Raw genomic sequence first — 12,793 nt, forward strand, 5'->3', positions numbered from 1 at the left:
ACTCACCTCGCCAGCGGAGAGTGACTGGGCGCCGGTTGCAGAGCCGGGGAGGGCCCCCTGCCCTCCTGCAGGTTGCGGCCTGGTGATCCAGAAAGCCGGGGCCTCGATTTTGAAGCGGACGGTGGAGGAACGCCGGCCGGTGCCGCCTGACCCATCTGCGGCGAGCGCGGCGAAGACAGAGGGGGACGGAGATTGCCGGCCTGCCGCTGACTCGGTGGAGCGGGTGAGCGGAGCGGGAGTGAGGCCGGGAGCCCGCCAGCGCCCGAGAGTCGCGGCCGCCATTACAGCACAAGAGCTGCGGCCGCCATTACTGCCGCGTGAAGGACTCGCCGCGGGGGGAGGTAAGGTGCGGCGGGGGGGTCGGCAACATCCCTGCTCCCTGGACCGGAGGCGGGAGACTGCCGCGATCTCCCAACAAGAGAGCCCCACTTGCCCGCGGGGAGAGGCGCCCAGTATCGGAGGGGCATCCCAGTGCAGCCCCTGTGCTGCCCCACAGCTCCCATCCTAGTGCAGCCCTGCTACAGGAGCTGCCCACAGAACTACTGCCCTCAGAAGTACTTGTGCCCCCATCACTCCACTGAGACCCGACACCCCCTTTGCAGGGTTCAACTCAGCAGGCAGTGCCCCCCTTGTTCCACAGGGCCCTAGCATAGCCCTAATACAGGCCCAGCCTGCTGCACAGAAGTTCCCGGGCTGACAAGAGACCCCTGGTGCAAAAACCCTATACGCCTCCACCTACAGAAATGGGTCTGCTCTGCTGACCTTCTACACCTATGGTCCCTGCGGTCCACGCCGTTCCAATGTGAATTACAGAGTCTATGTTAAATGAGTCTACTCTGCATCAGCTGACGTGACAGCCCTGACCCGGCTTGCTTCCCCTCCTTACCTAGTTCTGCTAAGTATTGGTCCCATACACTATCGAACAGGCCAGTATGCCTTCGAAGAAAACCAAAGTATCCAAAACTGTTCCCCAGGTGCCCTTTTTCAAACCATCCCCCAGGGGCTCAGGTGGCGGACTGACGGCTAACACCATGCTTCCAAGATCCGCGACTGGATCGCCTTCCCCAGGCGGAGACCCACCTGGCCCCTCCACCCGTACCGAGATTCCTGACGATGCTGCCCTGAATGTGGGCAACCTGAAGATACTACTGACACAAATGAGGGATGATGTGATGGCTGAAATCCGCACCTCCATTCAATCCTGTCAGATGTCGATTGATAACCTGGGTGGGCGTACTGATGCGCTGGAGACTAAGATGGGTGAGATGGTGGGGTCCCACAATGGCCTTATCGACTCACATGCTGCTCTGGAGGAAGAAGTGGCGGCGCTTAGGGAGAAACTGGTTGACATGGAGGACAGATCTAGGAGGAATAACCTGAAGATCCGGGGAATACCTGAAACGGTATCTAACAGTAGTCTGCATGATTATGCCCTGGACGTTTTCAGGAAATTGCTCCCTTCGGTTGCTTCTGCAGACCTTCTTCTAGACCGAATCCACAGACTCCCTAAGGCCAGAACTGCGCCCGAGGATGCTCCAAGAGACGTTCTGATGAGGGTGCACTACTTCCACGTGAAGGAGGCGCTCCTGAAGGCGGCAAGACCCTCGGCGGAGTCAGCTTCGGCCCTGGGCTCACTACAACTTTTCGGGGATTTCTCCAGGGCGACCTTACTAAAAAGACGCTCCTTTCAGCCTGTTACCCTGGCCCTCAGAAAGGCGAATATTGTGTACCGTTGGGCCTTCCCGACTCGCCTCCTAATCCAACGAGAAGGGTCCACGATTGCAGTTACATCTGTGGAGGAGGGCATGAAACTCCTAACAAAATGGAAGATGATTGAAGCACCGCGGAGTGCCTCGCCCGCACGGCGACTTCAGCAGGACTGGTCGTCGGCGGAGTGAGAGGCCTGGGAGCTTATCTATTTGCCCACTCAGAAGAGCTAAGCCCAAAGTTAATATGCTAGTGATATCCTATATCTTTCTCTTTAAAGTTTAATACGTTGCCTAGTTAGTATTTCAACGCTGTTAAATAATAGACTTTCGGGACTTGCCCTGGCTGGCGTGGATGGAGTGGGCCGGGCCAGGCTCTGTGATCAGGTTTTTGTTACTGTTTCTTAAGGTGCAATTGTGCTGATACTTGCATTATTAGGCCTGAATTAGGCCCTTATCACTGCAAAGCGTTCTGGGTTTATGTTTTAGGTGTCTTGATATTGCCTCCGTATGGACGCTCTCCACCCACATACCCTCCCAGAGCTAGGCCTCTGTCAGCACTGTCAAACCTTAACATTATTCTGGGATAGTGTGTGGGGACGGAGGATAGGCACCCTTTAGTAAATAGAACATGTTTGGTACGTTAGCCATTTTTCTATTAGCAAGTAGACTCATCTTTCCTGCCCCCTGCGGGGCATGGCGAGAGCGTAGGAATGGTGTTGATTGCGGGGCTGTGGGCCACCACCCCCCCTCGATCAATGGTTGAGGTGACCCTAGGACGGTCCCTCACTACGACCCCCCTGTGGGTCGCTTGCAATACCCCCCTTCTTTTGTTTCTTATTCCCCCTCCTCCCCCTGCGTCATTTCCCTTTGTGTCCTGTCTTGTAACTCCTACGCCCCCAGAGATTCTGTACGGTTCGTTACTTCACTATTTCCCAACAGTTAAAAGGTCCGCTATTGCATATTGGTTAGACCCAAATTATGGTTAAGATTGTATCTTTAAATGTTAAAGGTCTGAACTCGCCCCAGAAAAGGAAGCTGGCATTGAACTACTTCCATAAGCTCAAGGCGCATGTAATTGCTATCCAAGAAACCCATTTCACAAAACGCTCCCCCCCGAAATTCTATGATAACAGGTACCCACACTGTTTCACAGCAAATGGCCCCCAGAAAAAAGCGGGTGTGGCAATACTGATATCGGCCTCTTGCTCCTTCAGCGTGGACACACAAATTGCAGACCCCGACGGCAGGTACTTAATCTTAGTTGGGAAGCTGGAAGGGATAGAGAGTACCCTGGTCTCCTGTTACGCCCCAAACACTAAACAAATAACATTTAGCAGGAGGCTCTTCTCTCTGGTACAGAAACACGCCAGAGGCGCCTTATTGATATTGGGTGACTTTAACCTTGTCCTTGACTCGGCTATGGATAAAACAGGCCCCCCCAGTCATAGAGCCCACCGCCCCCCTGCCCAGCCTAAGAGACTCAAGCAACTCCTCAATGAATACGACCTACAAGACATTTGGCGGGCTAGGCATCCTTGCACACGAGACTACACCTTCTTCTCACATCCCCACCAGACGTACTCGAGAATAGATCTCGCTCTGTCAGACAAGTGGACTCTGGCTTCGATCAGCAAAGCCGAGATACTCCCCATAACGTGGTCTGACCACTCCCCGGTGCTGCTGGTGTGGGATCTGGGAACCTTTCGCAACCCCCCTGCCCCATGGCGATTAGGCAGCCTAGCTTTGACCCACCCGGAATCTAGGAAGGCCATTCAAGAATCCCTTACTTTATACGTCTCCACTAATAGCTCGGAGGACACCGGGGTTTTCAACCACTGGTGCGCCTTGAAGGCTGTGGTGCGGGGCTCGGCAATACAGGCAGCGGCCAGGTGGAAGAGAGAAAGGGCCAGGGAATCTGCTCGGGCAGAGGAGGACCTTGTTAAATTAGAGGCAGAACATAAAGCTAATCCATCCAACAGAGCTATTTATACGGCCCTGACTCAAATCAGAGATAAAATCAACGCCGCCTCTCTTCAAGAGGTGCAGAAAAATATCTCTAAATTGAATCAGCGTTTCTACTTGCTAGGGAATAAGGCCGGGAGACTCTTAGCCAGAAAGTTGAGGGGACGGAGGGCCAAGGCAAAAGTTGACCTTCTAATTAACTCCAAGGGAGCTAGGGTCATCGACCCCTTCCACATGGCAGACACCTTCGCGGAATACTATGCTGAACTATACAACCTGAACAAAGACTCGCGCACTTCTCAACCTACAAAGACTGACATAGACTCCTTTTTGGATAGCATTGGACTACCTGAGTTAGACCCTGGGTCCTGCCGGGCCTTGGAGACCCCATGGACATTGTCCGAGGTAGAGGCGGCAATCGACAGTTTGCCGAACGATAAGGCCCCTGGTCCTGATGGCTACCCATCAAACTTCTTTAAATGTTTTAAGAAGGAACTGGGCCCAATTTTGCTTAATGTCTTTAATGAAGCATCTTCGACAGAAAGCTTTCCTAGGGAAATGCTTGAGGCGCGGATAGTGGCCATCCCAAAACCTGGAAAACCTCCCACCTCAGTACAGAACTTCCGTCCCATAGCTCTACTGAATACAGACTTGAAAATATACGCCAAATTGATATCTAGCAGACTGTCCCCTCTATTACCGTTGCTGGTGGGGGGCGACCAGGTGGGGTTCGTCCCGGGCAGGCAGGGCCCAGATAATACTCGCAGAGTGTTTGACGTTGTAGAAGTGTGCGATCGCCGCAGGGTACCTTTGTTGCTGCTTTCTCTGGACGCGGAGAAAGCGTTTGATAGATTAAACTGGGGATATCTGAGAGAGGTGCTCCTGCGGTTCGGCTTTGGCAGAAGATTCCTAGAATCTATATTCGCGTTATATTCATGTCCTTCCGCGAGGGTGTTTGTTAACGGGTGCCTTTCCTCTAGTTTCCCAATTACCAATGGCACTAGACAGGGATGCCCCCTGTCCCCGCTCATCTTCGTACTTGCTATGGAGCCCCTGGCGGTAAAGATTAGATCAGAAAACCGGGTAGCAGGTCCGAATATTGGGGGAATATCTCATAAAATATGCTTGTTCGCCGACGATGTCCTCCTCTGCCTACAGGATCCGGAAAGCTCCCTGCCTGCGCTGCATGAAATACTAGAGGCTTACTCCTCTGTTTCCTATTACAAGCTTAATACCTCTAAGACAGAAGCCCTGCCGATAAACGTCCCGATCGCATCTGTTGCACGCATGAAGGATCTTTACCGATATGCGTGGCAAGAGAAAGCAATCAAATACTTAGGAGTGTCCGTCACCAAAGACCCTTATGTTACCGACTGTAACTACATCCCACTGCTCAATGCCTTTAATAAGTTAATCCTGGAGTGGTCCTTACATGAGGTCTCTTGGCTGGGCAGGCTGGCGGCCTCAAAAATGATTCTCCTCCCTAAACTTATATACCTATTTAGGGCAATTCCTAGGAAACCCCCCAGGTCCTTGTTCTGTAAAGTCAATTCCCTACTAACTAAATATATTTGGAAGGGTTCTAAACCTCGACTTGCCAGAAAAATCATGGCACTACCAAAGACGTTAGGAGGTGTGGGGTACCCTGACGTGGAAAAATACTACTCTGCCTGTATAATGAGCCAGGCCAGAGACTGGCTAGACATTGAGACGCCAAAACCATGGGTGGCCCTGGAGGACTCGCTATCACCGGGTGTCCCGTTGGGGGACCTCCTCTGGGTTCCCCCGCGGACCGTCCCGAATAAGACTGAACTTAGCTCAGCCACTAGGGCCACACTGGAGGTGTGGTCTGAGGTTCTGGGGCAGTTTGGGGAGGTCAGACTGCCTAGTGCAGAATTATCACTAACCACTATTCCTATGTTCATCCCGAACTTGAGGCTAACGGACTGGGTAGAGGCGGGGATTTCTTCGTTGGGACAGTTGGCAAAGGATGGCCATCTGCTGCAGTTCTCTACCTTGCAGGAAGTGTATGGGCTACCCAAAAACGACTTTTATAAGTATCTCCAAATTCGCCATTGGCTTATGTCTACAGACAGGGGCCCCACGCTGATTCAACCAGCTCCAAAAATCCTCACCTCCAAGCTACTGCACCAGTCCCACAGGGGTGGCATCTCCCGATGGTATAACCATCTCATCTCCACTACAAAAAAGGGTAAACTCCCTGCCCAGTTAAAGTGGGAGATAGACCTGAATGTTACACTCAGTGAGGAGTCCTGGGATTCCATATTACTTGCGGGCTTTAAAATGTCCAAATGCATAACTCACGCTGAAATGTTCTTTAAGTTGTGTCACAGGACTTATTTCACCCCTACTAGACTACATGCCATCTGGCCAAATGTCTCGCAACTTTGCTGGAGGCAGTGTGGGGAAAAGGGAACCATATTGCACGTGTTTTGGGACTGCCCAAAACTGAGCCCTCTCTGGTATGAAATCTCCTCCCTTATTAACGCAGTGCTCCGAAGCTCAGTCCAATTAAACCCCATGCTGGCACTGCTGCACCACACCGACCTGGTTTCTGGCAGTGACCTGTATATCCTGAGACACATATTGATTTCTACTAAAGCGGCTATTGGCCAATGCTGGAAGTCAATAGATATCCCATCTGCCCAACAGGTCGAAAATAGGGTCCACAAGCATTTCATATTTGAAACAACAAATGTTCAATGCACCCCATCTGCCATCTCATCCCAATTGAGATGGCTCAAGTGGAGCGAGTACAGAGAGTCTCAAGGAGTGCCCCTTACCTGAGCAGATATAGGAGTGGACATAGCTTTAGATTCTCAGATTCACCTATAGCAACCCGGACTCTCCCCGCTGTTCCAAATAGCACCAATAGTGGAGTGGCAGATGGCCTATTGTAAAGGATTATATCCATGTGTCCCCATATGTGTTCGTCCTCCTTCCCCCCCCCCCCCCCCCCTCCTATACTCCTCTTCTCCTTTCTCTCTCTCCTCTTTCCTTATAACTCACAACTAGATAAAAACGGTCTTAACATGCTAGTTCCCCTTTATCTTTCAAATGAGCATACTATTATAACCAGGCCCTAGGTATTGATAACATGCTGTAACTCAAATTTGTGTGCATTACTGTACTATTGAATTCAATGCCGTATTGCCAACTATATGTCTGTGTTATCTCTGTTTTTTGTTATTGGACCTAATAAAAATCTATTGGGAAAAAAAAAGATAACCGGTATTTCAAAAGGTACTCTTTACCTAGAACGGCGCCCACGATTTTGATCGTGGGCATCGTTAGTAAAAAATCGCGGGCATCGCATGCACTAAAAAATCGGGTGCGATGCGACCGACACGATGCCCGCGATTTCGCATAGGGAACAATGTTAAATGTCTCAATTGACCCGATTTTCCTGTTCAATGCCTCAATTGACCCGATTTTTCCATAGGAAACAATGACAATGTTAAATGGCCCACAGAGGCCTAATAGGCACCCTGAAGTGTGAAATGACCCCCACAATTGTTAACGCCACCCCACGATCAACGTGAACCCGAAGCGTAGCGAGCGCAGCGAGCCCACGAGGGGCGGCGGTATGCGTCCTACGACCTTTTCATACCCCCACTATCCACGTCGGTGTGGAGTTGAGAATAGAAAGTGTGGCGAGCGCAGCGAGCCACCGAGCCCGAAGCGTGGCGAGCGCAGCGAGCCACCGAGCCCGAAGCGTGGCGAGCGCAGCGAGCCCCGCGAGGGGACGCGGACAGCTGTGAAGCCCGCGAGAAGACGCGGATACCTGTGAAGGTGCCCGCGAGAAGACGCGGATACCTGTGAAGGTATCCGCGTCCCCTCGCGGGGCTCGCTGTGCTCGCCACGCTTCGGGCTGGGTGGCTCGCTGCGCTCGCCACACTTTCTATTCTCAACTCCACGCCGACGTGGATAGTGGGGGTATGAAAAGGTCGTAGGACGCGTACCGCCGCCCTTCGCGGGCTCGCTGTGCTCGCCACGCTTCGGGTTCACGTTGATCGTGGGGTGGCGTTAACAATTGTGGGGGCCATTTCACACTTCATGGTGCCTATTTGGCCTCTGTGGCCCATTTAACATTGTTTCCTATGGAAAAATCGGGTCAATTGAGACATTGAACAGAAAAATCGGGTCAATTGAGACATTTAACATTGTTCCCTATGGGAAATCGCGGGCATCGCACCCGATCTTTTAGTGCATGCAATGCCCGCGATGGCCGCGATGGGCGCCCTTCTAGGTAAAGAGTACCTTTCAAAACGTTTAAAAAGCAGAGTCCTACATGTTTCAGAACCGTTTTTTATGCAATCAGAATGGCTCTGAAACGGTATTTAGTAAAAACAACAGATTACAGACCTGTGATAGGCTGGCTGCCTTGAAACGTGTTCAGGGGATTAAACGGGTTGACTGATGTGAATGGTATTTAAACGGTATTTAAAACGGTAATCTACCGCAATGTGAAGGCGAAAATACTGTTTCAAAATACCGGTTTTTAAAACATTTAGGCAGTGTGAAAGTTGTATTACCCAACTGAGCCACTGCAGAAGATTGTAAACGTCACATTATTATTAGTTATATATACAGCGCACACATATTCCGCAGCACTTTACAGATAGTATTTGGCAATTCCCATCAGTCCATGCCCCAGTGGAGCTTACAGTCTATGTTCCCTACCACATGTACACACGCAGACAATCACACTAGGGGTAATTTTTTTGGGGAAACCAATTAACCTACCAGTATATTTTTGTATTGTGGGAGGAAACCGGATCACCCGAAGGAAACCCACACAAGCACGGGGAGAATATACAAACTCCACACTGTCCTGTGAGCTCAGTGCTGTAAGGCAGCAATGCTAGCCACTGGCTGTGCAGCCTCCGACCACTTTACACACCCTTTAACATTTTCTTTCAAAAATGCTCCTCAGCCCTGTATATGGCTGAATATATTCAGTTTTCTTGTTTTTTTTGTTATTCATTGAGACATACAAAATAGTTCATATAGCTTATGGTTTGAGATGTTGCAGTTTTGCTTCATGTGATTTGATGTGCGATTTTGCCTTGAGAACATTGTATGAAAAAGGTTTTCTCAGTTCTCTAAATTTTCCCTTAAATAAGGACAGTGTGAATAAAACTGGGACTATTCTAAGCAGTGCAAAGTCAATGGCTGGGGGGCACTGGCAAGTATCAGAGCCAGATTTACGCACACATGCATGGTTTGGTGGTGAGTTTAAAATACAAAGATGATAATTATAAGTCATAAATACTTTGTATTATTTCAATAATTTTTGTAGTCAATACTATGGGGGGTATAACCAGGGCCGCACTGGCCATCTGGCACTTGTGGCGAAAGGGGCCGATGGCCAGGTGAGCTGATTTCTTTTTGCAAGGTGGAGGCTCCGCCTCCCGATCGACATACATAGATAGCCGCTGTGACCGGCCCGATGGCTCTCTCTGTGTGCCGCTGAGGTCTAAGAGAGAGGGGGCATCACGCGCCGCTATTCCCCTCTCTGCTGCAAGCCGGGAGAGGCAGTGCACGCATACTCGATGCATGTGTGCGTGTGCATGTGCGTGCCCGGTGTGTGCCTCTCCTGACCACACGTCACTAATTATATTCGTTCATGTAGAGAAGAGATCTATTGCATAGGGGTACTATAAATGATAGCCAGAGACTGGGCATTTTGCAAGAGTACCCCATTAATAGTAAAAGTGTGGTTGGGTGGCATTAAGCAAGACCCCTGCATCTATGTACAACTATAATGTTATCAAATACTTTAATGCATATATGCTTCATGTCAAGGCTCATTCAGTACAAAATGGTGGAACATTGCTTTCATTACACAAAAGAGTCTGGACTGGATAGAATCAGACAGGGCCGGACTGGGACCAGAAATCGGCCCTGGTATTTTGTGCACAGTGACACAGGCCCACCTGCAGCAGGCGCACAGTGAAAAGGGGGCGTGGCCTCATGGAAAGGAGGCACAACATCACAAAAAGGAGGCTTTACACATTATGGAACACACCGTTATGCCCATTTTACATTATGGAACACACCGCTATGCGCATTACACATTGTTGCACACTGTATTGCCAATTACATATTACACACAACATAATGCCCATTAAGCATTATGCCACAAAAGTAATTTTGCCCATATTATGCCCCCAGTAATGTCCCTTACACATAATTCCCCCAAGTCGTGCACCTTAAACTTTGCCCACATAACAGCCCCCCAGTATTATTAATATTAACAGCCCCCTGTCCTCTAATTATAATTGTTGCGCCCCTCCCCTTATAATAATACATACATATTTGTAGATGGCAGGAGTCAGGCAAAATGGAAATACTAATATTTCTCAAACATAAAGAACAATTAGTAAAGTCCAAAGGCACAATAAAGCTTTACCTCTGTCAGAGCATTTGTATAACCTCTGGAGGATATAGAGAAATTTAAACTCCTAGATATTGGACTCCAAGGTGGCTGTTCAGGAGGCTAGTTAGAATTACACGCTCATACCTCCATATAGCACATGGGGACCGATGGTAGTCACCTCCTTTTCAACAGCAGGAGCTGGTAAAGTTGTATGGAGCCTGAGACCAGCTCCAGCCGTCCGCACACACAGCGGCCGCCACCTGATTGTGCTGGTTACCTCAGTGGTCAGCGAGTCAGCAACGTATCTCCAGGCGGCTCCAGCTGTCCATTGGCCGCCGCCTAATTGACGGACCGCTTGCAGGTGATCCAGCGGACAGCGAGCCAGCAGCCTGTATTGGAGTAGGTACTGAAGTCAGCTGGATATATCCTTTTTTGCCAGGAAGGTAGAGCAAATCAGAGGAGATATAAAAATGAGTTATGAGCAATTTAAATTGGCCCACAAGGCCATCGGCCATTCTGGCATTTGCCAGAAGTGCCAGTTGGCCAGTCCGGCCCTGGAAGCAGATGACACTAAACTGCATCACTACTGTCTCCTGTCTTTTACAAGATAAATTCAAGATAGCCTACCTTGCCAGTAGAAAATAAGGGGTACAAATCTTATGCAAATACACTTCAATACATTGCATGCTGGAGAATTACTGGAAAAAAAATTAATGAACATAATTTGTCGCACTTTGATTTACTTTAAAACACATCTTCGATGAATCCATGTGTATGATTATATTTATTTATTTGCTTGTCTGCATGCATTCCAGTATCACAAGTGTTCTGCCAGTCTGGTGTAATCAGACCCTAAATGAGGATTATGGAATATGACCTTTGGAGAGATATAACGAAACAGCTGACACAAACATACAAAACCACAATGAAATGAATACAAAAATGAATGTACGTAGGAATTAAATTGAAAATAGACAAAATAATGCAAGCACTGGGGTAACTCCTGTGGGTGCACAGGATGCAGCTGCTATGGGCTCTGAACTGCCAGGACCCCAGCCCACCCACTCTGCCCCTATCTGGCCATCTATCTGCAGCAGATCAGTGCAGTGCAGCGATTCACAAGTATTTAGGTAGCGGGCCTAATGACAGAGACTTCTGCAGGAGTCAGGTAGTGTCTCCTGCTCACTCCAATCCCCCCCCCCCTCTCTCTCTCTTCACTCTCCTGATGATGTCTCTTTCCATTTCTCTTTGTTTATGACGCTGTCTGTTTCCCCCCTCACCCAACACGGTCTTTCTCTGTCTCTCTAGACCAGACACAGTCTTAAACTCTCTCTCTCTTCCTGGCACTCTCACTCCCTCTCTCTCCCTGACACTGCTGTCTCTCTCTCTACCTGACATTGTATCTCTAACACTCTTTTCGGGGAACACCTGCGGACACTCCCGGAAAACGCCGGCTTTTTGCCCCCAAACCCGGGCGCCTGTCAATCACGTTGAGAGTGGCCTGTGAAGGGTAGCCTTCACATGGTCTGTTCTCACAGTGTACAATGTACTGTGCACAGTCTTTCGATAATCAGCAGGGCTGTGAATTCGCATCCCTGGGCATGGGTCTTATTTGGGACCAATGTGCGGCCAAAACAATTTGACATTTCCACCAGGCTCACTTTAGCCTCTTTAAAGAGTCGGCATTTCTTTACAGGCCTATAGAGAGGCCAGTTGCCTTACTTGCCATACACAGTTGCCTGAGCCAGTACAAAAGAAGTTTTCAAAATATAAATACCACTGATATCAGAGCTCATCCTATTACTATGGCAAATCTATTTAAATTTAGCAAACTTAAAGTATAATGAGACATTAGATCATATTTTGATCTAAACATTAAGCTTGCTGTCCTTGTCAAGATTTTTCAATCCCAGCAAGTCATAAACTGACCTTATGTTTCACATGGTAAATGTGATCCTGAGCAAAGACTGCTGGAAGGAGACCTGTGCATACTTCATCACACACATCATGGTTCTAAACTTACAAGGAAAATGGGCAACAAATCCTGACGGCTTTGTGGTTAGTGGAATCTGACAATAACCTTTACTTAAGTCTAAGGACAGCTCCTTGCACATGGATAGGCTCAAGCATCAAGACTACTGAGGTCATGAGTTCGATTCCCACGATGGCTCTATCTGTGTGAAGTTTGTATATTCTCTCCGTGCTTGCATGGGTTTCCTCTGGGTACTCCAGGGAGAGAAGGGGCACACAGGAGATGGTGAGATCTATTACTATTGTCATCTAGTAACCCTCTTCACCCTGGTCAGGAAACGGAAGGAGTTTTTTTGGGTCTCTTTCCATCTCTGCATCAGTGGTGTAACTGTAGAGGTTGCACAGGGCTGCACTTGCTATGAGGCCCAGCAGCAAGCAACCCGCTGAAATTATGGCATTAGGAAGCAGCATGTGAGTGCTGCTGGGAAGAGCAACAAGATATCCAGATTTGCAGTGTGAGAGCAGCAACAGCATGAGAAATCAGTGGAAGAAAGAAAGGGGATCTCCACCTTCAGGGGTACCCTAGCAGCAGAACGGGAGGTGTAAGTCTCGTGAGAGGACGGTCTGGGTGAGTGGTAGGAAACCATGTGAGGTTTGAAAGTCTAGGAGATATCCTGCTTAGATAGACTGCAGAGATCCCCCAATCCCTCAGTGAGCGGGGCTAAAATGCAGCGATCGCAGCATTTTA

This window comes from Crinia signifera, chromosome 2 (genome assembly GCF_055691185.1).
Source record: "Crinia signifera chromosome 2, ASM5569118v1, whole genome shotgun sequence".
NCBI lineage: Eukaryota > Metazoa > Chordata > Amphibia > Anura > Myobatrachidae > Crinia > Crinia signifera.